The sequence below is a fragment of the Dendropsophus ebraccatus genome, chromosome 9 (assembly GCF_027789765.1).
Source record: "Dendropsophus ebraccatus isolate aDenEbr1 chromosome 9, aDenEbr1.pat, whole genome shotgun sequence".
Taxonomy (NCBI): domain Eukaryota; kingdom Metazoa; phylum Chordata; class Amphibia; order Anura; family Hylidae; genus Dendropsophus; species Dendropsophus ebraccatus.
In genome coordinates this window covers 7,380,942-7,407,119 of record NC_091462.1, presented here as the reverse complement: position 1 = coordinate 7,407,119, position 26,178 = coordinate 7,380,942, and the positions used below count along the sequence as shown (strand labels likewise).

General features: G+C 47.1%; 1 long non-coding RNA gene across 4 annotated transcripts in view; it reads left to right on the top strand.

Moving 5' to 3' along the window:
• Positions 1-21,137: 21,137 nt before the first annotated feature.
• LOC138800628 (uncharacterized) overlaps positions 21,138-26,178 on the top strand; it is a 208,803-nt gene continuing 203,762 nt past the window's right edge. For 3 of the 4 annotated variants that reach the window (XR_011364493.1, XR_011364491.1, XR_011364494.1), the window contains exon 1: positions 21,443-21,508. This is a non-coding gene — a long non-coding RNA (uncharacterized lncRNA). Of the gene's footprint in view, positions 21,304-21,442; positions 21,509-26,178 lie in introns of those variants that run through there. The other variant, XR_011364492.1, reaches the window with a different exon arrangement.

Here is a 26,178-nt window from a genome sequence, read left to right as displayed (position 1 = left end):
GAGGTGCCTGATTTTGGATGTCCTCATGAAGGGGCAAGAGCTCAGGCTCATTAACATCTATGCCCCACATACTAAGTGGGACCGTAAAAGCCTCTTCATGAGGATTAAGCCCTTTCTTTTTACGAGTCGGCAGGTGATCTTTGGAGACTTCAATACTATCACGAGGTCTCAGGACAGGAGAGGCCCCAAAGACAAGCTGGCTTATGCTAGTATGGCGCTGATTAGCATAGTTAGGGAAGCTCGCCTAGAGGATGCCCACATCCGGACCTCCTCGTGCCACGCGGGTTTCACCTATCATCGAGGTAGGGCTGGGCGATATGGCCAAAAAATAAAATCCCGATTTTTAAAAAAATTTTGGACGATTCTCGATTTTTTTTATTTTTTCTAAATAAACAGAACATTTTTCTCCCTGCAGCATCAGATTTTAGTGAGTCTGAGACAACAACTGTATTGCTTCCCAGTGTGACAGTGCTCCCCCTGTGCCCCCATGTAGTATAAAGCCCCCTCTATGCCCTATATAAGTAGTTTTCCCAAATATGTGCCACTCTGTGCCCCATATAGTATAGATCTTCTTTGTGCCTCCATCTAGGTAGGGTGTAGTAGTGGAGGTATAGTGGATAAGGGGTATGGTAGTACAGGTAAAGATGAGGGGTGTAGTAGTAGTAGTACAGGAATAGATGAGGGGTGACTGGGGCAGCTGGGGTAGCTGAGGGGGACTGGGGCAGCTAAGGGGGCCTGGGGGTGACTGAGGGAGACAGGGGCAGTTGGGAGTGACTGAGGGGGCCTGGGGGTGACTGAGGCAGCCTGGGGGTGAACGAGGGAGCCTGGGGGTGAATGAGGGGGCCTGGGGTGGCCTGGGGGTGACTGAGGGGGCCTGGAGCAGTTGGGGGTGACTGAGGGAGACAGGAGCAGTTGGGGGTGACTTCAAGCACATCACCCACACACAGCTCTGCTAAACACATTAGCACATGTAGGGCTCTGGTGAACACTTTTCACATAGAACTTGCAAAGAGCTTTGCTGCCTGCAAGTACATTACATACACAGAGCTCTGCTGTATGCAAGTCACACAAGCAGCCCTGTGCTGTGTATATTACACATACAGCTCTGCTACATAGATATCACATACAGAGCTCTGCTGCATGTATATTTCCCACCCACACAGCTCCACATCTTCTGCTCACATGACCACAAGGCTCCAAATATCATTCCGTCCGGAGCGACTCCTCCCCGACACGAGTGGCAGTCACATGGCCGTGACGTCATGAAAGGTCCTTCGCCCTCTCGGATGTAGCGGGGCTTCTTCTTCCTCCACCTGCCCCGGTGTACGGAAGGCGGCGGCCATGCTCGGCTCTACTGGAGACAGAGCTCAGACTATCTTTCCTGCACCGCTCCGCCCTCAAAGATTATTTGTGAAAATCGAATTTACGATTTTCACAAAAAATCTAATCGATTCTAACATTCTGGGCGAATTAATTTGATTAATCGCCCAGCCCTACATCGAGGTAGCTGCAGGTCTAGATTAGACAGGTTTTATTTAAAGGAGGAAGCCGTCTCTTCCACAGTGTCCGTGGTTGAGGTGGAGTTCTCCGACCACTGTCTAATTTTGTTTTCCCTGAATGTTTCAGAGACCCCCCTGATGGGGAGAGGCTACTGGAGGCTGAATTCGTCCCTCCTGGAAGAAGCAGAGGTAAGACAATCCTTTGAGGATTTTCTTCAGAGTCAGGTACCTCTACTGGGCCTATGTAGTAGTAAGTCAGAGTGGTGGGAGATATTCAAGAAGCGGATTGCGAGGTTCTTCCGCCAGCTCTCGAGCCTCAGGTCCCTGAATAGGTATCGTGTGTATCAGGGCTTGAGGAGGAAACTTGCGCATCTCGTCTCGGCTGGAGGTAGTAGAGAAGAGATCTCCAGAGTGAAAGCCTTGCTCGTGAGGTGTCAGTATGATAGGCACGCATCTTTAGTTTTTTAGAGGGATTTCGGGAGGTACCGCTCACCCGACCCCTACAGAAACTGATCATCACTGGACTGGTTGATAATACGGGATCTCTGAGCCGGTCCAGATCAGGGATCCTGGAGGTCGTCAGATCCTTTTACTCACACCTCTTGGGGAGGAAGGATCTAGATCGGGATGTGATGTCGGGTTTCCTGGCTGAAACCATTCCTGAGCAAGGGGTAGACCCCTCTCTTGATGTTTTGGCAGAAGAGATCAGGGAAGAGGAAGTTAGACTGGCGATTGAAGGGCTTGCCCTGAAAAAGTCGCCAGGTCCAGATGGCTTAACATCTGAGTGGTATAAGACCTTCAAGGACACTTTGGTTCCCCTCTTAGCTGAGGTCTTCAATGAGTGTCTTTCCTCGGGCGCTCTGCCGAGGTCTATGAGGAGGTCAGCCCTGATTCTTCTGTCCAAAGGTAAAGATTTGAGCCGTATTGAGAATTGGAGGCCCATAGCTCTTCTTAATGCGGACAGGAAGATTCTGGCCAAGATACTGTTTAATCGGCTGGTGAAGTTTGCACCCCGGCTCCTTTCGGGGGCTCAGCACTGCTCTGTTCAAGGCCGAAGCACCTTAAGTGCTGTCCTTAGTGTCAGGGAGGCAGTGGAGCGGAGTAGTGCGGGTCTTTGGAAGGGGTACTTGCTGTCCCTGGATCAGGCCAAAGCATTTGATCGGGTGAACCATGAGTACCTCTGGTCTGTCCTTCTGAGATATGGCCTACCAGATACCTTTGTTAATTGGCTTAAGATCTTGTATGCAGGGGCAGAGTTTCTCGCTGGTGAACGGTTGGTCTGGCCTGGCGCTGCTTCCAGGGGAAGCTATATGTAAGGGACAACTTGAAGTGCAGGAGCTCCGATGATCGGGGGTGTCCCCAAAAGGAGTGTGGGAATACGCTAGAGAGCATGGATCATTTCCTGCTTCATTGTCCCTTCAATATAGGGGTTTACACCATGGTGGGCGCCTCCATAGGTTGGAGTCAGTTAGTCAGTCTCACCTATCCGGAGTGGGCCTATGGAGCATTCAGGAACCTGGGTGGCCGAGATCGCTGCACGTTATTTTTAGTCAGCATAGTAGTTAGGTACCACACGTGGAACGCACGGTGTCTAGTATCTACACAGCGTACAGTCCTCTCCGAGGTGGAGGTCTGTAGGAACATCACTGGTGACCTCGGGAAGATCAGGTCTTTGGAGTATGGCAGGCTGGATACCAGTAGGGCTTCTCTCCTGTGGAGAGGTTTTTCCTTTGCTGTGCCCTAGGTACTGAGCCCACTGGGTGAGGGACCATAATTCTGGTTAGGGACAGAGTAGATAGGGACAGAGGTAGGGAGAGTGTGAGGGTTAGATTAATATTTAGGGATAGTAGTAGGGAAAGGGTAGGGTAAATAGTCAGGGATAGGTTATAAATTATTATGGTACCCAGTCTGCCATCCTCCGATCCCGGTGGGGGGTTGTGCATGACACATTAGCTTTTTGTTTTCTATCAAGTATTAAACAGTAAAGGGCTTACAGGCTACCGAACTTGAGCCTTGCTGTTATGTCATAATGTGTTGGTGTTATGGAATATTATTATGGTGTATACTTTTTTTTTAGGTAGTTTGGTAACTTGAGGGCTGGATAAGCCTTATGGACAATTATAGTTATTGTATAAGTTCTGGGGTATAGGATAGGTTGGGTGGGGTGATGGGGGGGGCTTTTCCCTGGATGGGTATTGGGGTTCTGGAATGGGTCACTGAGGGACAAGAACTGAACTCATGGACCCAGACTCCTGTCCAGATTTGGGGTGTGGGAAGTGGGGCTTATAGTTAGTGTATTAGATAGGTTTACGTGTCATATGGTTGCTGTAATTTTATGATTTGTATTATTATTATTATTTTATTATAATTTTGCATTATTATTATTATTTTATTTGTGTCCTATAAGGCAGCTGGCCTCATATTCTTAAGTTGTTACTGGGATATTTTCATATCTGTTAAAGTTGCATAGTGTGTGTGGTGGTTGGATGGGAGTTATGTATCTGGAAGGGGGGGGGGGGGCTTGGTGGGTGAATTATGCTGGTGTGTGTGTGTGGGGGGGGGGGGGGGCTTTGTGTGTTGGGTTTGCAGAGTAAGGTGTGTGTGTGTTTTTAAAAAAAAAAATTCCAGACTGGGACTATGTTAAGTTAGAGCCGAGAATGGCTCAGAGCATGTTATAGATTTTGGTTTTGGTCTAGAGAGAGTGTCTATGCTATATTATTACTATATTATTTCTGTGTGCTGTGAGGTGTGAGTGTAGGGTAGGTAGTAGCGGTGGTGGGGGTAGTAATAGTAGTAGCAAGGGTAAGGTGTGGGGGGGTAGTGCTTTATTATGAAGCTGGACTGGCCGGGTGAGGTAGGTGTGAGGGATGATTTCTTTATAGAAAATATGATTATTTCAGAATTTATTGATTTGTTTGTTTTGTTATAAGCAGAAAGCTTTGTATTTGTTTTTGTTATGGCTGATGGAGCCGTGTTTATGTTTATGACGTTATACTTGTTAAGTTTTATATTTTTCTATTTTATACTGATATACTGTCAGGTCGGGCTGTGAGTTGTTTGTTCAGCTTTGGATTCTTGCTTTGCTCCAGGTGTACATTGTGTTATCATTGTGCATCTCCTGTACATACAATCCTCTCACACCTGACAGTAGGAGCAGAGACCCCTGAGCTCACACCTCACTCTCCGCTTTGAACTATCGTCCTTTTTAATGTTCCGTGAAAAATTCCACAACAATTATATCTATTGAGAAGCATCAAGTGATTAATGGCGTCTGTGCTGGATAGTAAGGGCCGAAACATCAGAGGACTGCGGCTGCCGCTAATACCCATCCACCTCATGGTTTTCTAGGAGTGATATTTCAGCCCCCTGCAGATGGCTTTGTAATCTAAGATTAATGTCTGCTGTTTTATGGCATACACTTAGGGTACTATTACACAAAGCAATTTTTCGACGATCAACGATCTCAAACCACTGATTTGGCGAACGACCTGAAATCGTTCACCCGATTACACTGAGCGATGATCGTTACTTATGATCGTTCTTGTGGTCGTTTTGTAGTCGCTATTGCGTTCGTCGCTGCTGTAAACAACGTCTTATTACATGCGAATGATTTGCAAACGATAAAGATAGGCCCAAATTCTATTAATCAATGTCTGCTATTGCACTAAACAATTATCATTCAAATCCAAACAATGTAACGATTTTTTGAACGATAATCCTGTGTAATAGGGCCCTTACTGTGTCTTCATGCTGTATTGGCTCTGTATTTAAAGGGGTATTCCCCCCAAAATTATTTTTGCATTAATACGTTGCCCACCCGTAGCTTTCCATCTTTCCAATATAAAGTTATTACGGATTCTGCAAAGTTTTGCTGTTATGTAGGTGCATTCACCCCCATGGAACACATAGAATCATCAGCTCTCAGTCCACTCCTTCTGGCTTCTAACCCAGCCAATCTGACGTGAGAGAGGACACTGACAGCTGCTGCTGTTCACTGATATCCCTCTCAACATCCCCCCTCCCCCCGGCAGTTTACCCGGTGGCCGTTCCTGTGCCTGTCATCCCCATAGAGCTGGCTGCAGTGCGGGCTTCCTGCCTCACCTTCCTCCACCAGATTTCACCCATTGGCCGCCAGCGGACTGCCCCCCCCCCGCCCCCCTCTCCGCAGCTCACCCGTCACCCCCCCCCCCCCGGCATCACACTGTGCCGCCGTCAACCCCCCCCCCCGCATCACACTGTGCCGCCGTCCCCACCCCCCGCATCACACTGTGCCGCCGTCACCCCCCCCCCGCATCACACTGTGCCGCCGTCACCCCCCCCCCCCGCCCGCATCACACTGTGGCGCCGTCAACCCCCCCCCCCCGCATCACACTGTGCCGCCGTCACCCCACCCCCCACCCCGCATCACACTGTGACGCCGGCACCCATCCCCCCCCCCCCCCCGCCCGCATCACACTGTGACGCCGGCACCCACCGCTCTCCCACCCCGGCATTACACTGTGCCGCCGGCACCCCCCGCCCCGGCATTACACTGTGCCGCCGGCACCCCCCGCCCCGGCATTACACTGTGCCAGCACCCCCGACCCCGGCATTACACTGTGCCGCCTCGCCTTCTCAGCTCTGCTACACCATCATCACCTTCTCAGCTCTGCTACACCGTCATCACCTTCTCAGCTCTGCTACACCGTCATCACCTTATCAGCTCTGCTACACTGTCATCACCTTCTCAGCTCTGCTACACTGTCATCACCTTCTCAGCTCTGCTACACTGTCATCACCTTCTCAGCTCTGCTACACTGTCATCACCTTCTCAGCTCTGCTACACTGTCATCACCTTCTCAGCTCTGCTACACTGTCATCACCTTCTCAGCTCTGCTACACCGTCATCACCTTCTCAGCTCTGATACATCATGGACCAATCAGGCAGAAGCATTGCATGATGGGAAATGTAGTTTCCTATCTTGATAATAGACCAACTTTCAGAAAAACTTGTAACTCGGGTACGGCAGCAGCTAGAAAGACGGGAGACGGCTCAAAATACTCAGGGGGACTTGGTGAGTAAGGCCAGCTAGGTTTGGGAGCATTTTATTTTTTTAGCTCTTGGGGGGGGAATACCCCTTTAAGTCCTAAAGTGCTCCATCTAGTGGCCATTGGCAAACACTGTAGTCTGCATGTAAAACCCTGTTTGGCGTCTCTCAGCTTCCTTATCTGTAACCTATGACCCTGATGACATCATTATCATCAGAATATAAAGCAGAGCTGACTGAATCCTCCACTGGGACCTTCATACAACCATTCAGCACTGTATATCTCCAGCTAAGTGTATAGGGTAGTGCTTTTCATGTTTTTTTTTTTTTACAGTATATAGTTACCCTCTAGAAACCATACCTGTCACATGGCTGGTATATAGCATGTTATCTGTGTATATACTATGTGTATTCTCGTGAGTGGTATATAGCATGTTATCTGTATATATACTGTGTGTATTATCATGGCTGGTATATAATAATAATAATGCTTTTATTTGTATAGCACACACAGATTCCAAAGCACTTTACATAGTTTTTGCCAATTATTGCTCCCTGTCAGTATTAGGGCTCACAATCTAATTTCACCTATCTGTATGTTTTGGGTGTGGAAGGAAACCCACGCAAACACGGAGAGAACATACAAACTCTTTGCAGATGTTGCCCTTGGTGGGATTTGAACCCAGGACCCCAGGGCTGCAAGTGCTAACCACTGAGACACCGTGTTATCTATATATATATATATATACATACTTATCTGTATATATACTGTGTGTATTATCATGACTGGTATATAGCATGTTATCTGTGTATATACTGTGTGCATTCTCATGGCTGGTATATAGCATGTTATCTGTGTATATACAATATGTATTCTCATGGCTGGTATATAGTATGTTATCTATGTATATATCCTTGTGTGTATTCTCATGGCTGGTATAGCATGTTTTCTGTGTATATACTGTGTGTATTATCATGGCTGGTATATAGTATGTTATCTATGTATATATCCTTGTGTGTATTCTCATGGCTGGTATAGCATGTTATCTGTGTATATACTATGTGCATTCTCATGGCTGGTATATAGCATGTTATCTGTATATATACTATGTGTATTCTCATGGCTGGTATAGCATGTTATCTCTATATATACTATGTGTATTCTCATGGCTGGTATAGCATGTTGTATATACTGTGTGTATTATCATGGCTGGTATACAGCATGTTATCTGCATATCCCTGAGTGTGTATCCTCATGGCTGGTATATAGCATGTTATCTGTATATATACTGTGTATATTCTTGTGGCTGGTATATAGCATGTTATCTGTATATCCCTATTAGAGATGAGTGAACCTCGAGGATGCTCGAGTCCATCCGAACCCGGACTTTCGGCATTTGATTAGCGGTGGCTGCTGAACTTGGATAAAGCCCTAAGGCTATGTGGAAAACATGGATATAGTCATTGGCTGTATCCAATTTTTCCAGAGACCTTAGAGCTTTATCCAAGTTCAGCAGCCACCGCTAATCAAATGCTGAACGATCGAGTTCGGATGGACTCGAACCCGCACCCGGTTCGCTCATCTCTAATCCCTATGTGTGTATCCTCATGGCTGGTATAGTAGGTTATCTTTGTATCCCTAAACCCACAACAATAGACTGGTTGTAATATCAGCTGTACAAAGGTAGCAGTGGCTTGGGGTGGGTTATGGAGGGTCATCAATGCGCTTTGTGTCATTGTGTGAACTGACACGTCAGTTTTTCGAGTGGCTGGTTAGAATCCATTTATGTACATACAACGTATTGTCTGCATAAATCACGGCCGTTGTTGCAAACTGCAACAACAGCCGTGATTTATGCAAAAGATACGTTGTGTGAACACTGTATTACTTAATTACAGTAGTCTTAGAGCTACCAAATAACACCCGTATATAAAGAGCAAACAATGTCACCATACATATTACCGCCATACTGTTACTGACCAAATACGGCATACCACATAAGACTAATATTACCCATACTACAACTATACAAGTAGGAAATGTTATTACCATACATATTACCGCCACATTGTTACTACCAAATCTAGTAAACGATAGATATTATCAAAATAACATTAGCAAAGGAGCAAATATTACCACCACACAATGACCACTATTATTACCACCATACTGTTATTGACCAAATCCAGTTTACGAAGACCAATAATACCAACAGTACCAGTTTACAAGGGACAAATAATACTGACACATACTGACTAATGCCACTACTCTGCTACTGAAAAAGAAATAACCTCATACAGTGACCACATAGAGGGAGATCCAGCTCTACACAGGTTCAGCATGCCATGTAATTCATTACTGTGCAGTTATATCCAGTGACTCACAGGGGGCATCTTCCCTGAATGACCCACAGGGACATCTTCTCTGAGGGAATACCAGAGATGGCTTTTTTGATTAGAGTTGCTCAGTTTGCCTTTTCTTCTCCATTCGGCCTGGAGGACTTCTCCCAGCCATGACTCGTATACACAGAATCTGCAAAATATTTAGTGAGTAGGCCCAACTCTGAGCCCTTATATCAGGCCTCTCTTTGCCTATAATATCAGGCCTCTCCGTGCAGCTTCCATATAGTATTTGCTCCCTCTGTGTTTCTCCTATTTAGTAGATGGTCACCTGTGTAGGTCTCCCTATAATGTAGAGCCTTCTATAGTAGATGGCCCCTAAGTAGTCCTCTAAAGTAGATGGTCCCACAGTGTTGCCCCTATATATAGCTACCTGGGATGAACAGGTGAGGGGCACTGGGAATTTGACATGTGAAGTTATAACAGTAACACTTAAGAGCTGAAGAGGAAGTCACTAGATAGATGACAGTAACCATGATAGGTGGACAGGTACTCTGAACCTAAACTAAAACTATCAATTATCTATCTTCCATCTATCAATTTCTTATCATCTATTAATTATCCATCCAATAATTATCTATCTATAATCTATCGCCCATCATATATGTAATATGTCTTCCTGATCAGTTGATCTATCGCTGTTGTTTTCTGCTCTTCTCTCCATGTCTCTAGGATCTTTAGGCTTGGTTGCTCTCCTCTGTACCTCTATGCGTTGTGTCTCCGGTAGACGTTCCTGATTGCCTCTTGGTTGAGTGTTGCTACGTGCGGTAGGTTCTGGCTCCTCATCCTCCCGCTGGGTCCCAGGCAGGAAGCTTCCTCGGCGCTGTGCACACACAGGAGCTGCGGATGTGATGAGCGGCTGTAGGGGCTGCACCTGCTTCTTCTCTCTGGATGGATCTCCAGCTATTTCCAGCACAATCACCAACCTGAGCCTGATTCCTGCTGATTACTCTCATTGATATGTGGGCTCAATATGAAGCCCCTGTGGAAGCAGCTGTGGGGCCCGTCCCCCCCGCCACCGTGTGATTAACCTAATCTCAACCCCTCATAGAGCCAAGAACTCCGGCCTAGAACCCCCGCGGATCCAAAGAACAAGAACAAATCATCAAATCTAAAGAGACATTCTTGTACCCCAAGTGTCAGCGTGTCATTATCCTGTGCCCTGTGTCAGCGTTTACCTATCCTGTACCCCAAATGTCATAAACCTGTACCCCAAGTGTTACTACCCTGTACCCCAAGTGTCCGTGTGTCACTATTCTGTACCCCAAGTGTCAGAGTATTATTCTCCTGCACCCCAAGTGTCGTTGTGTCACTATCCTGTAACCAAAGTGTCAAAGTGTTATTCTCCTGTACCCCAAGTGCTGTGTGTCACTATTCTGTACCCCAAGTGTCATTGTGTCACTATCCTGTAACCAAAGTGTCAGAGTGTTATTCTCCTGTACCCCAAGTGTCATTGTGTCACTATCCTGTAACCAAAGTGTCAAAGTGTTATTCTCCTGTACCCCAGGTGTCGTTGTTCTGTACCCTAAGTTTTAGCCTGTCACTATCCTGTACCCAGAGTCATTATCCTGTCCCCAGAGTGTCCTTGTCCTGTACCCTATGTGTCCCTATCCTGTACCCCAAGTGTCAGCGTGTCACTATCCTGTACGCCAAGTGTCAGCGTGTCACTATCCTGTACGCCAAGTGTCAGCGTGTCACTATCCTGTACGCCAAGTGTTAGTGTGTTGTAGTCCTGGACCCCAAGTGTCAGGGTATCATTATCCTAGACCCCAAGTGTCAGAGTGTCATTAGCCCAATGGTCAGTGCAGTATCCTGCTGTATCTCTGATATTGTTCGGCGGCTGATGAGTACTTTATTTTATACTCATTTAGGGTATTGTACATTCTGTATATGTACTTCAGTTTCACTAGTCACACTACTTAACAGCAAACACTGAATAGTTTTGTCAGTGCAAGGGGTATTCATTTTCTGCTTTATCAATATACTAGACCCTGTCACATGGATGAGAGGCTGGATGTCTGATCACTGACCCTCCCTAAACCAATGAGGACAATCTCTAAATCACTTCATGTCTCTCACCCAATGGTAGCAATCCCTGTTAGTGCAGAAAAGGGTGGACAAGTCTCAGCCTGGCTTTTAACCAGTGTGCATGTCTGCTAGCTAAGCTGCTGATAGTCAGACTATTCAGTTAGCTACTCAGTCTGCTGAGTCCTGAATCAAGTCCAAGGGCAATAATCATCCCTCCTGCTACAAGCAAGTCACTACCAGTCCACTCTGTTAGGATCAAATTATGTTTTTTTCCTTCTTTATCTAGACCAGGGTTAGAGAAATTGCTTATGGGCCCCCTGGCATTGCCATCCTCTTCCATGTTGGTGATCATGCTCCTGCTTACGTTCATCTGGGTATCATGTGACAGGGCAGGGTTGTCCTGGGAGTATGATTGTTCTCTTATCAAACCGCAGCAGCAAAACTGTGAAGGTCCTCTGTAGTAGAGTTAAAGGGAACCTGTCACTCGGTTTGCCAGGGCAGAGCCCACCCGACTCCCCGGTGGAGCCCTGGATACCTACTCTTTCCTGTAAGTCCCGCTCCTGGATCAGCAATGTAAATATCGCCGTCAGAGGCCGTGCGTGCGCTCACCAGAGATGAGTCCGACGCCCATAAAAAATTATTGCTCCAGTCATTTTCTATGGACGTCAGACTCACCTCTGGTGATTAGCATACAGCGCGTGCTCAGCTTCCAACAACGATATCTCTGTCCCGGGACCGGGTCCAGGAGGGGGTCTTCCAGGAAAGATTAAGTATCCAGGGCTCCACCGGGGGGTCAGGCGAGCTCTGCCCCGGCACACCGCGTGACAGATTCCCTTTAATTCTAATTGGACTGTGATCTCATAACCCATAGCAACCAAGCTACATATTCCCATTCGATTGCATCAAAGTTTAACTCTTCAGTTTGTCTGCTGCAGTGATCTTAAAGTGAAGGTGATCAGATACCACTACTATCAAGCATTAAAGCTATACGGAAAACAGATCACTGATTCCAGGGAGTACAGCCAAAAGATAACACTGTTGGCTGCTGGCTAAAGCGCTCAATATAGAGAAATCCTTGGTGCACTGGTCCCAGGGATATATGAATATGAAAAAAGGAGCTCATGGAGCCTCATTTAAGAGTCTCAAACCACAGCTTTAAAGCTGTAACCAACTTGTGCTTGAGTAAAGTTTAAAGTTGTTTAAAAAATCTTAGTGTCAGAAGTCATTTGCCTACAGTCTATAGGACTGGAACAACTAGGGGGCACTAGCATTGTCACTCTGCCATATGACATTGCACTACTTTTTTTCCGGCTAGCCCTGCACTACACCACCTGTTGCAGCCCCTCACTGCATGTCCTATCCTAAGGAACTGTATTGTGTGCTAAGGTACGCCTCTCTGTTGCAAAGGGATATTTGTAGTTAAAACTGCTGTTTATCGCAAGGAATATTTTATTGTGGGCCAAAGGTTTGCCACCATTAGGCTGTCCGCTGGCCAAGTTTTATGTGTAACTTTTGTTGTACGCCATTTGCCACTTGTAGTTGCCGTAGCGGAACATTAGGGGTTAATACCAGCCCTAATCTCCCCCTGCTCCTGCGCACAGCTCCACCCACCAATGCTCATTTCCAGCACCAAACATGCTTCCTGATCACGTTTAATGGAGTTCTGAACTTTGCTAAATGCCTTGTGGTATTGCTTCCAAATGCCCAACAGACTTTTATCCAGCATAATGTCAATACGGGCGACTATTTTAAAGGAAGACATGGTCTGATATTACCAGCCTGTGAAATTGCTAAAAAAATTTAAAGATGTGGATGTCATCAGAGAGAGTTAGAGCCCTTGGTCTGCACACATAGTCCTAGTGTGGAAGAAGGATGGCAACATAAGGTTCTTTGTGGATACAAGAAGCGTAACTGCATCACACATAAAGATGCTTACCTGCTTCTACGAGTCTCTCACTGCTTATGGTTCAGCATCCTACTTCTGATCTTCTGACTTGACCGGCGGATACTGGCAATTTCTAAATCTAAATGCCACAATTATATGGGACAGGTAAGTGCAGCAGGTATCCCACCTGATACAGAGATGATTGCTGTTGTGCACAATTAGATGACGCCAAGTGAGCTTTGCAGGGTATTACCGCCACTTCTTACTTCACTTTGCAAAGATAGCACAACCGCTCACAGAACTCTTACATGGTTGCCCCTAAGAGAACTACAACAGAACACTTCCTGTTGATTAGTCTGAAAAACAGGAGGAAGCATTCTAGGCTTTAAAGTGTCACTGTCGTTAAATTTTTTATTGCAGAAATCAATAGTCCAGGCGATTTTAAGAAACTTTGTAATTGGGTTTATTAGCCAAAAAATGAATTTTTATCATGAAAAAGCAGTTTGAAGCTCTCCCCCGTCTTCATGGTTTTTCTATGGAGAGAGAAAGTAAAAGCAGCAAAACAGGACAACAAAGAGTTAATTTACACTCACATCCTCTCTTCTCTGACAGGCACCATGGACCTCTCTGACCTCTAGGGGGGCTTCTAGTATAAGTGTAAAAAAAAAAAAAAGTGTTTATAGTAAAAAGCCCCCTCCCCTAATAAAAGTCTGAATCACATGTTTGGTATCGCCGCGTGTGTAATCGCCCAAACTATTAATCACATTCCTGATCTCGTACGGTAAACGGCGTCAGCGCAAAAAAATCCCAAAGTGCAAAATTGCGCATTTTTGGTCGCATCAAATCCAGAAAAAATGTAATAAAAAGCGATCAAAAAGTCGTATATGCGCAATCAAGGTACCGATAGAAAGAACACATCATGGCGCAAAAAATGACACCTGACACAGCCCCATAGACCCAAGAATAAAAGCGTTATAAGCCTGGGAATGGAGCGATTTTAAGGAACGTATATTTGTTAACAATGGTTTGAATTTTTTATAGGCCATCCGATACAATATAAGTTATACATGTTATATATCGTTTTAATTGTAACGACTTGAGGAACATGCATAACAAGTCAGTTTTACCCCAGGGCGAATGGCGTAAAAACACAGTTCCCCCAAATAAAAGAAATGCGTTTTTTTTTCTTCAATTTCACCACACTTTGAATTTTTTTCTGGTTTCGTAGTGTACCAAATGCAAAAATTCAGCCTGTAATTGCAAAGTACAATTAGTGACGCAAAAAATAAGGGCTCATGTGGGTTTCTAGGTGGAAAAATGCAAGTGCTATGGCCTTTTAAACACAAGGAGGAAAAACCGAAAACGCAAAAATGAAAATGGGCCCCGTCCTTAAGGGGTTAAAGGCATTGCTCACCAAACCACTAACCCTAGCATATTTGGATTACAGGTGACCTTTCTGTCTCTACTCAGATGCCAAGTGTCAAGGCCTAGGTTCTATACTATCCCAAGTACAGGATAACAAGGAACTAGTCATTGCTTATACCAGCAAAAGCCTTCAAGATACAACTACAGCTCCTTCAAGTTAGAGCTTCTGGCTCTAGTTTGGGCTGTTACAGAAAAGTTCAAGGATTATACCGTGGCTGCATTATCTACTGTATACAAGAACAACAACCCATTGGCCCAGCTATGTGCGCTTAAAAAGTGATGGGCGTCAAGATAGGCAGACTACTGTTTTACCATAAAATACTGCAGTGGAAGGACCAACGTCTACCTGTAGCTGAAGAACCTCCCTAAGAAGACCTTTGGGAAGAAGTGGAGATGCCCCCTATGTTTAACAGGTTTGTTACAACATCAATGCAACTACAGAGACTGATGAAGCTCCACAACAGAGACATTAACCACTGCAAGATTCGTCCATGTGGAAAACCAGTCGTGTCCTTGGAGAAATCGGTTAATCCTAAGAAACACCCCAGATCCAGTGTCAGGTGAGAGGTTACAGCAAATCCTTATTCCAAAGCAAAGATCATCCTTGTTGCCTGCCACGACCAATCCGTACATTTCAGTGTACACAAAAGTGACTATCTGTCAACGCTTCTATTGGGTTGGAATGAGAGGAGATATCAAGAACTGGTGTAATGAATGTCCAGCATGTAACCTGACTAAATCCAGTAAGAAAGATGCAAAAGCACCTCTTCATCCTATTTTTACACACAAGCCCAACAAACTAGTGGCTTTGGCCCATGTGAAGCACAGTCAATGTCAATCAGGCTACAGCTGTGCACTAACCATGGTAGACCACCACTCCAACTGGGTCAGTCTTGTGAAGGATCTTACTGCATCAACAATGGCCATAGTGTTCTTCCTCCAGTGTCCAGCATTATGGTTGCCCAGAAGCTGTTCTCACTGATGGAGGATTGGCTTTTGAATCCTAGCTCTTCCATGAACAGCATCTGTCACCAAAGAAGCAGAATGGCTTGAACTTCTGAATGAGCTAGTGGAGATCATCAACAACACCCACACCTATACAAGTTATTCTCCATTCTACCTCATGTTTGGGAAATTAGGCCAACTGCCTAAAGGCCGTGCATTGGGGACCTAAGTTCCTGACTCTATCAATTCTTTTGCCAAAAAATGACTAGGTCCCAGAACATCAAAGGAGGATATGGAAAACACTAGAAATTGTAAGCTACCGTATGAAAGAAGTTTGTCATAGACAGAAGGAGAAATACAACTATTGAGCTGATGCCCAACCACTACAAATTTATCAACAACGGTTAAATATTGTCACCATTCTGGAAAATTAGATCCGCTCTGGGAAGTTGAACCATATGTGAACATTGCGATAACATACCTAGAAGTAGATGTCTATGAGATCCAGAAGCCTGAAAGAACCCCACAGATTGTACGTCACAATCGCTTGGAGCAATGCACAAATTTGGACTGTTAGCAAGGCCTACAGGTCACCAGCGAGTTGCACCATCCTATGTACCAGTATCTGTGGCTGAAACAAGAGAGTAACTCCTAACTTCAGGTGACTCCAGACTTACTCCACAACTATTCTTCTATCACCTTGTACCTGCTGCTATTCTAGCACCAACACCAGATGTGACTATAGTAACTACTTCCAAAACAATAGACAACAAACACTACATCATTCCTGCTCCAGCAGAAGAACCCATGCTAAGAATGTCTGAAAGAAGCACCAAAGGTGTCCAACCTGCTTGCTTTAATGACTTGCTTTACTGTGATCATAAACTAACTCATGTGACAACTGTCTCAGGGACAAACTGAAGTAAACTACAGGTGAATATCTCACTTAAAAAAAACTGCACTTGTGTATGCATTCCTCTTGTGCCTATGTTTCTCTTTTCCTAGTCCAACATGTTGACAAGGACAGCTTAACTTAAAGGGAACCAATCACCCAGAAAATCAATGTAAAGACAAGGATATGTGCTGATAGATCACCCAGCACACTTCCCAAATATGCCCCTGTAACCTCTGTGCCCCCCTCAATTAGACAGTAATCTTACTTTGTTCAGGTCACGCGCTGTATGTAAATTTTTGCTAAGTAGTCCTGGTGGGCGTATGTAGTCCTGGTGGGCGTATGTAGTCACGGTCCGGGGGCGTATCTAGTCACGGTCCGGGGGCGTATCTAGTCACGGTCCGGGGCTGTAATCACGCCCAGAGGGGCGTGATTCGGAGGCTTGCGGTCCAGTGACGTCATCCGGCGGCTTGCGTTCCGCGTCGCGGCCGCGCCGACGTGTTCGGGAACCCGCGCATGCGCAGTACGGCGGGAGACGACGCTGACGTACTGCGCATGCGCGGGTTCCCGAACACGTCAGCGCGGCCGCGACGCGGAACGCAAGCCGCCGGATGACGTCACTGGACCGCAAGCCTCCGAATCACGCCCCTCTGGGCGTGATTACAGCCCCGGACCGTGACTAGATACGCCCCCGGACCGTGACTAGATACGCCCCCGGACCGTGACTAGATACGCCCCCGGACCGTGACTACATACGCCCACCAGGACTACATACGCCCACCAGGACTACTTAGCAAAAATTTACATACAGCGCGTGACCTGAACAAAGTAAGATTACTGTCTAATTGAGGGGGGCACAGAGGTTACAGGGGCATATTTGGGAAGTGTGCTGGGTGATCTATCAGCACATATCCTTGTCTTTACATTGATTTTCTGGGTGATTGGTTCCCTTTAAGCGGGGGAGTATGCAGTGTCCTGGTCTCCAGCTGATGTATGTCTGATAATGTCGGACAATTTATGAGTACTTTATTTTACACTTTATGCTCATTTAGGGTATTGTATGTTCTGTGTTTGTACTTCTGTTTTCACTTGTCAGACTACTTACCAGCATACACTGAGCGCTGCAGAGTCTGTTGGCGCTATAAAAATAAATATTATTATGTTTTGTTGGAGCAAATGATAAAGCGAATGTACTACCTTAATGACAATATTAAGCTTTACATGGCACCTTATTGACGCTGCTGCACTGAATCAGCTGATGTGGCCTTCTTTTTTAAAATCTGTAGCCATTTTCCATGATTTTGGTCGGTAGCTGTCCTGTGACTACGATTGTTCTCTTCTTCCCGGGCAGTAGTGTCAAGTCTGATTGGACTATGACACCTTTAAATAGTGTTGTAACCCATAGCAACCGTGCTACTTATTCCCATTAAATTGCTTCAATGCTTAATCCCTCAGTTAACCTGCTATCGGCAGTGATCTTAAAGGAAAAGTGACGGGATATTCCTGCTCTCAAGCAACTGTAACAACCTTGTGCTGTGAGCGACTGTGCTTGTTAGATTTTGCACAAGAACTGCTGAGTAAAGCTTAAAGTTGTTTCAAGAATCTTAGTGTCAGAAGAATTCCCTGTAGGATGGGAACAACTCATTATAAAGCAGTGTGTGTGGTACACAGGGTCCAATGCACAACTGCACCCAGCTTGTACTATGCCCTGTTTTACCCCTTTTGCTCACTACATCAGTGATTGTCCTGTACCCAAAGTGTCAGTGTGTAATTATCCTGTACCCCAAGTGTCAGCGTGTCATTTTTCTGTACCTCAAGTGTCATTATCCTGTACCCCAAGTGTCATTATCCTGTACCCCGAGTGTCAGCATGTCACTATCCTGTACCCGAAGTGTCAGCGTGTCATTATCCTGTACCCCGAGTGTCAGCGTGTCATTATCCTGTACCCCAAGTGTCAGCGTGTCATTATCCTGTACCCCGAGTGTCAGTGTGTCATTATCCTGTACCCCAAGTGTCTGCGTGTCATTATCCTGTACCCCGAGTGTCAGCGTGTCATTATCCTGTACCCCGAGTGTCAGCATGTCATTATCCTGTACCCGAAGTGTCAGTGTGTCATTATCCTTTACCCCAAGTGTCAGCGTGTCATTATCCTATACCCCAAGTGTCATTATCCTGTACCCCAAGTGTCACCATGTCATTATCCTGTACCCCAAGGGTCAGCGTTTCACTTTCCTGTACCCCAAGCGTTATTATCCTGTACTCCAAGTGTCAGCTTGTCATTATCCTGTACCCCAAGTGTCAGCGTGTCATTATTCTGTACCCCAAGCTTCAGTGTTTCACTTTCCTGTACCCCAAGTGTTATTATCCTGTACCCCAAATGTCAGTGTGTCATTATCCTGTACCCCAAGTGTCAGTATGTCATTATTTACAAGAACTCTGAGATGTTCGATACCCTGGAGAGTTGCATTATTTACAAGTGGAGGAATAGAGCAGTCTAAAGAGTATAACCCACATCATTCGCTGCTCCTGCCTGGAGTCTGGGTGTTGTAGTAGTGATAATATCTTCCCCATCAGATGATAGAGCTGTCAGGTTATTCCAGCTGTGTGGGATATTCCTGCTGCTCCTGATATCAGGGCCCCCCCTGGAGATGTGAGATGAGAAGTGTTACTGGGGGGGGGGGGGGTTTAGAATAATGGGCGCCGAACACCTTTAGCAACTCATTTCCACATCAAACAATGCAGTAGCGGCACAGGACCCCGTAGGATCACGCTGTGAGATTTCCACTTTGCTGACGCTGACACATCCAGGGGATATTACTATACAGGGGAAGTACAAAAATCCCCAAAAACTGATCAACTTTTTTTTTTTTTTTTTTAAACTTCTCCATGTAATACCTCATACCTCTATATTATACCCCTCCATGTTATACCTCATACCTCTCCGTGTAATACCTCATACCCCTCCATGTTATACCTCATACCCCTCCATGTTATACCTCATACCCCTCCATGTTATACCTCATACCCCTCCATGTTATACCTCATACCCCTTTATGTTATACCTCATACCCCTCCATGTTATACCTCATACCCCTTTATATTATACCTCATACCTCTCCGTGTAATGCCTCATACCTCTCCATGTTTTACCTCATACCTCTCCATATTATACCTCATACCCCTCCATGTTATACCTCATACCTCTGTGTAATGCCTCATACCCCTCTATGTTATACCTCATACCTCTCCATGTTTTACCTCATACCTCTCTGTGTTATACCTCATACCCCTCCATATTATACCTCATACCTCTGTCTCATATCTTTAAAGGGAACCATTCACCCCGTGGCCCCAGGCAGAAACTGACATACAGTGACATAAAGGTCAATATACTTACCACATCGGTCCCGGTCCCGTCCCGGATCCCGTTGTTGACACTGAGAAATCGCCGATTCTTCTTCTTGCGCCCATTATGGTAATGAGCCGAGATGAGTCCAACGTCCATAGGAAACGACGGACGAGTCCAACTTATTCATGAGGTCCATTTCTCGTCGCCACCCATCCACGCCTCCTGGAACTTGATTGACGTCTTCAGACGAATTCCTGCGCAGGCGCCGTTGCGATGGTCTCGTCACCTCTTCTGCGCCTGCGCGGTAAACAGGATACGCACTGGAGACAATCAGCGCACGCGCAGTAAACAGTGAAGTTGCGGAGCGGCTTCAATTGTGAACTGCGCATGCGCCGTCACGGCGCTTGCGCGGGATCCAGCGAGAAGAAAGAAGACGAGGAGGAAGAAGACCCGGCGTCAACCAAGTGTCGGATGCTGGGAGAAGGCTGGACTTTGGGCCCGGCGGCGCTTATTACCATAATGGGCGCGAGAAGAAGAATCAGAGATTTCTCTGTGTCAACAATGGGATCCGGGTGGGGACCGATGTGGTAAGTATATTGACCTTTATGTCACTGTATGTCAGTTTCTGCCTGGGGCCACGGGGTGAATGGTTCCCTTTAACCACCTTTTAGCCCCTTCAGAGACCTGGTCCCCCGGAGCAGACGTCGCAGGGATTATCATCTTTCTCCAGAAGTGGCGCGGAGCGGTGGTCACGTGGTGCAGAATGCGGCGCTTTCACTGATGCTTATGCTTTTACCTCATACCCCTCCATATTATACCTCATACCCCTCCATATTATACCTCATACCCCTCCATATTATGCTTTTACTTCATACCCCTCCATATTATACCTCATACCTCTCCATGTTTTACCTCATACCCCTCCATATTATACCTCATACCCCTCCATATTATACCTCATACCTCTCTGTGTAATGCCTCATACCCCTCCGTGTAATACCTCATACCGCTCCATATTATACCTCATACCCCTCCATATTATACCTCATACCTCTCCATATTATACCTCTCTGTGTAATGCCTCATACCCCTCCGTGTAATACCTCATACCCCTCCATATTATACCTCATACCCCTCCATATTATACCTCATACCTCTCCATGTTTTACCTCGTACCTCTCCATATTATACCTCATACCTCTCCATATTATACCTCATACCTCTCCATGTTATACCTCATACCTCTCCATGTTATACCTCGTACCTCTCCATATTATACCTCATACCTCTCCATATTATACCTCATACCTCTCCATATTATACCTCATACCTCTCCATGTTTTACCTCGTACCTCTCCATATTATACCTCATACTTCTCCATGTTTTCCCTCAGACCCCTCCATATTATACCTCATACCTCTCAATGTTTTACCTCATACCTCTCCATATTATACCTCATACCTCTCCATATTATACCTCATACCTCTGTCTCATATCTTTAACCACCTTTTAGCCCCTTCAGAGACCTGGTCCCCCGGAGCAGACATCGCAGGGGTTATCTTTCTCCAGAAGTGGCGCGGAGCGGTGGTCACGTGGTGCAGAATGCGGCACTTACATTGCTGCTTATGATGAATCCCCTCAGTTGTGAGGTAACGGCAGCGGCGGGGGGAGGGGTCAGGGGTCAGCTACGTGAATGGAGACGCTCACACTCGGTGATGACTCCGCGATTAATCAGGTCCCTTATTGTATAAATCACAGCAGATGGCAGATGCAGGCAGAGGCTCATGGGAGACGGCGGCTCAGTTATCGCCTTCCCAGGAGGTTTCCTGACAAGACGTTCCGGAAAGTGATGGTATGCCACGTCTAATGGGCTCCGCCACCTGGTCACATCTTAACCCTATCCCTGCTGGAAGACCCCTGGTAGCAGTACAGAGCCCCTGCTGGTGTCACCTGGAGACCCCGAGGGCACTTTACGGATCTCAAGTGTATGTTCACTGACATTAGGAAACCTGCGCCATATACCTCACCCCGACACAGGGGGGCGGCCGAGGGCAGAGGTAACAGTAACATCACAGGGGGGCAGCAGGAAGAGGGGTATAAGTAACAGGGGCAGCAGGGAGAGGGGTATAAGTAACAGGGGCAGCAGGGAGAGGGGTATAAGTAACAGGGGCAGCAGGGAGAGGGGTATAAGTAACGGGGGCAGCAGGGAGAGGGGTATAAGTAACGGGGGCAGCAGGGAGAGGGGTATAAGTAACAGGGGCAGCAGGGAGAGGGGTATAAGTAACAGGGGCAGCAGGGAGAGGGGTATAAGTAACAGGGGCAGCAGGGAGAGGGGTATAAGTAACAGGGGCAGCAGGGAGAGGGGTATAAGTAACAGGGGCAGCAGGGAGAGGGGTATAAGTAACGGGGGCAGCAGGGAGAGGGGTATAAGTAACAGGGGCAGCAGGGAGAGGGGTATAAGTAACAGGGGCAGCAGGGAGAGGGGTATAAGTAACGGGGGCAGCAGGGAGAGGGGTATAAGTAACGGGGGCAGCAGGGAGAGGGGTATAAGTAACGGGGGCAGCAGGGAGAGGGGTATAAGTAACAGGGGGGCAGCAGGAAGAGGGGTATAAGTAACGGGGGCAGCAGGAAGAGGGGTATAAGTAACGGGGCAGCAGGGAGAGGGGTAAAAGTCACAAGGGGGCAGCAGGGAGAGGGATAAAAGTCACAGGGGGGCAGCAGGAAGAGGGGTAAAAGTAAGGGGGGGGGGGGGCAGCCAAGGGAAAGAGGTAACAGTAACATCACAGGGAGGCGGCCGGGGGGAGAGAGGTAAAAGTAACGGGGGCAGCAGGAAGAACGAGGCTGAAGTTGGTTTCTTATTCGGCCAGTTTCTTATTCGGGGCCGGTGATAAAAATGGCCAAAAGGACCCCAAGGTTGGCATAAAAATGGGCATCAAAGTAAAAACAAAATTATGATTTAAAAATAAAATTGACTTTGGGCCACTGATGTCACACTGATATTACACAGAGAGGGATGCCCCGCATCACATCCAAGAGAGTCCAGCCTGGCCCAAAGTGGTTGTGGGTATAAAAACTGGCATCAAAGTGGGCACATAGGCATTTTTTCCTAATTTGAATAAGTAACAGGTGTTTTCAAAGGGTTAAATGACTTTGGGCCACTGATCTCACACTGATAATACACAGAGAGGGAAGCCCTGCATCACAACCAAGAGAGTCCAGCCTGGCCCAAAGTGGTTCTGGGTATAAAATCTGGCATCAAAGTGGGCAGACCGTCATTTTTTCCTAATTTGAATAAGTAACAGGTGTTTTCAAAGGGTTAAATGAGTTTGGGCCACTGATCTCACACTGATAATACACAGAGAGGGATGCCCTGCATCATACCCAAGAGAGTCCAGCCTGGCCCAAAGTGGTTCTGGGTATAAAAACTGGCATTAAAGTGGGCACATAGGCATTTTTCATTATTTGAATAAGTAACAGGTGTTTTATAAGGGTTAAATGAGTTTGGGCCACTGATCTCACACTGATAATACACAGAGAGGGATGCCCCGCATCACATCCAAGAGAGTCCAGCCTGGCCCAAAGTGGTTGTGGGTATAAAAACTGGCATCAAAGTGGGCACATAGGCATTTTTTCCAAATTTGAATACGTAACAGGTGTTTTCAAAGGGTTAAATTAGTTCGGGCCACTGATCTCACACTGATAATACACAGAGAGGGGTACCCCGCATCACATCCAAGGGAGTCCAGCCTGTCCCAAAGTTGTTCTGGGTATAAAAACTGGCATCAAAGTGGGCACATAGGCATTTTTTCCTAATTTAAATAAGTAACAGGTGTTTTCAAAGGGTTAAATGGGTTTGGACCACTGATCTCACACTGATAATAAAAAGAGAGGGATCCCCGCATCACATCCAAGAGAGACCAGCCTGGCCCAAAGTGGTTCTGGGTATAAAAACTGGCATCACAGTGGGCACATAGGCATTTTTCATGATTGGAATAAGTAACAGCTGTTTTCAAAGGGTTAAATGAGTTTGGGCCACTGATCTCACACTGATAATACACAGAGAGGGATGGCCTGCCTCCCATAGACAGACTGTATGTCACAGAGGCAGGCGGAGAGTTCCGTTGCCAAATTCCACCGATTTTACTCCGTGTGAACTGGCCTTAAAGGGGAACTACCTGGAGGTGGGAGTAATCTAACCCACTGATATGTCCCTATTGCAGCAGAGACGCCATGGATGAAGGGATGTCTCTTATCTTCATCCTCGATGCCGTTGTGGTGCAGTTTGGCATTTGCTCCATTGTACATACAGACCATTATAAAAACTGGAGCCACTCTCTGTGTATTATCAGTGTGAGATCAGTGGCCCAAACTCATTTAACCCTTTGAAAACACCTGTTACCTATTCAAATTAGGAAAAAATGCCTATGTGCCCACTTTGATGCCAGTTTTTATACCCAGAACCACTTTGGGCCAGGCTGGACTCTCTTGGATGTGATGCAGGGCATCCCTCTCTGTCTAATATCAGTGTGAGATTAGTGGCCCAAACTCATTTAACCCTTTGAAAATACCTGTTACTTATTCAAATTAGGAAAAAATGCCTGTGCCCACTTTGATGCCAGTTTTTATACCCAGAACCACTTTGGGCCAGGCTGGACTCTCTTGGATGTGATGCGGGGCATCCCTCTCTGTGTATTATCAGTGTGAGATCAGTGGCCCAAAGTCAATTTTATTTTTAAATCATAATTTTGTGTTTTTACTTTGATGCCCATTTTTATGCCAACCTTGGAGTCCTTTTGGCCATTTTTATCACCGGTCCCCTCAGGGCCCCTCACTTACGGTAGGGTATGAATATTATACATTTTCTGTAAGAATAATAGCTAAAACAGTAAAAAGAAAAATCCTCTGAATAGGAAACTGGCCGAATAAGAAACCAACTTCAGCCTCGTGCAGGAAGAGGGGCAAAAGTGACGGGGGCAGCAGGGAGAGGGGTATAAGTAACAGGGGGCAGCAGGAAGAGGGGTAACAGTAACATCACAGGGGGGGCAGCAGGGGAGGGGTAACAGTAACATCACAGGGGGGGCAGCAGGGGGAGGGGTAACAGTAACATCACAGGGGGGCAGCTGGGGGAGGGGTAACAGTAACATCACAGGGGGGCAGCTAGGGGGAGAGGTAACAGTAACATCACAGGGGGGCAGCTAGGGGAGGGGTAACAGTAACATCACAGGGGGGCAGCTAGGGGAGGGGTAACAGTAACATCACAGGGAGGCAGCTAGGGGAGGGGTAACAGTAACATCACAGGGAGGTAGCTAGGGGAGGGGTAACAGTAACATCACAGGGGGGCAGCTAGGAGAGGGGTAACAGTAACATCACAGGGGGGCAGCTAGGAGAGGGGTAACAGTAACATCACAGGGGGGCAGCTAGGAGAGGGGTAACAGTAACATCACAGGGGGGCAGCTAGGAGAGGGGTAACAGTAACATCACAGGGGGGCAGCTAGGAGAGGGGTAACAGTAACAAATCACAGGGGACAGCCAGGGGGAGAGGTAACAGTAACATCATGGAGGGGCGGCAGGGGGGAGAGGTAACATCACAGAGGCAGCTAGGGGAGGGGTAGCAGTAACATCACAGAGGCAGCCAGGGGAGGGGTAACAGTAACATCACAGAGGCAGCTAGGGGAGGGGTAACAGTAACATCACAGAGGCAGCTAGGGGAGGGGTAACAGTAACATCACGGGGACAGCCAGGGGGAGAGGTAACAGTAACATCACAGGGGGACAGCCAGGGGGGAGAGGTAACAGTAACATCACAGGGGGACAGCCAGGGGGAGAGGTAACAGTAACATCACAGGGAGACAGCCAGGGGGAGGGGTAACAGTAACATCACAGGGGCAGCTGGGGGGAAGGGGTAAAAGTCACAGGGGGCAGCCAGGGTGAAGGTAAAAGTAACAAGTCACGGTGGGGGGGGGGCAGCTGGGGAGAGGGTAAAAGTCACAGGGGGGGAGCCGAAGGAAGGGGTAAAAGTCATAGGGGGGCAGCTAGGGGAGGGATAAAGGTAACAAGTCACAGGGGACAGCCAGGGGTAGGGGCAACAGTAACATCACAGTGGGGCAGCTAGGGGAGGGGCAACAGTAACATCACAGGGGGGCAGCTAGGGGAGGGGCAACAGTAACATCACAGGGGGCAGCTAGGGGGGGTTAACAGTAACATCACAGGGGGGTAGCTAGGGGAGGGGTAAAAGAAACATCAAGGAGGGGCAGCTAGGGGAGGGGTAAAAGTCACAGGGGGCAGCTGGGTGGAAGAGGTAAAAGTCACAGGGGGCAGCCAAGGTGGAGGAAAAAGTAACAAATCACAGCTGGTGGGGGGGGGGGAGCTGGGGAGAGGGTAAAAGTCACAGGGGGGAGCCGGAGGAAAGGGTAAAAGTCATAGGGGGGGCAGCTGAGGGAAGGGGTGAAAGTCACAGGAGGCAGCCGTGCAAATTTAACTCTAAGGCTCTGTTCACACAGCAAGAATGTCAGAATTCCGCCGTGCTCAGTGTCTCACTGTGAGTGAAGGAGAGGGCGCACGCTCCGCGCGCCCTCTCCTTCACTCACAGTGAGACACTGAGCAGGGTGGGATTCCGCTGCGGAATTCCGACGTTCTTGCTCATTGTGAACGGGGCCTTAGGGTATGTGCACTCTACGGAATCCCGCTGCGGATTCTGTAGCTCGTGGCCCACGCATCTCTGCTGGTCA